This window comes from Penaeus monodon, chromosome 29 (assembly GCF_015228065.2).
Source record: "Penaeus monodon isolate SGIC_2016 chromosome 29, NSTDA_Pmon_1, whole genome shotgun sequence".
Lineage (NCBI taxonomy): Eukaryota > Metazoa > Arthropoda > Malacostraca > Decapoda > Penaeidae > Penaeus > Penaeus monodon.
In genome coordinates this window covers 6,709,216-6,709,583 of record NC_051414.1, presented here as the reverse complement: position 1 = coordinate 6,709,583, position 368 = coordinate 6,709,216, and positions in this window count along the sequence as shown.

Below are 368 nucleotides of genomic sequence, written 5' to 3'. Positions count from 1 at the left end.
AGTAGGCACATAGTTATTAAAAGAGAAAACGTACAATACACATTGCATTCACTAAACAAACAAACCAATATCACATATCCTTACAGACGTACATCTGGGTGCTTGCCTGAGCGATCTCCACTGCATTCTCTAAGCGCTGTCACAGTAGATGGTCGACCACACTTCGGCGATTTGTGGATACTCTTTATCCGCTCGAATTTGTCGCGTAGTCCACATAAATCGTGAGCCTCGTTGACGGATATGTTGCAAAGGTTTCCCTCCGCTGCTCTCTTGCACGACCACTGTTCTCTGTCTTCCAGTATTGTTTTAAAATCCATTTTCGCTCCTCGTCTGTCAGATTATCAGCCATGGCTAAATCACCATCTTTA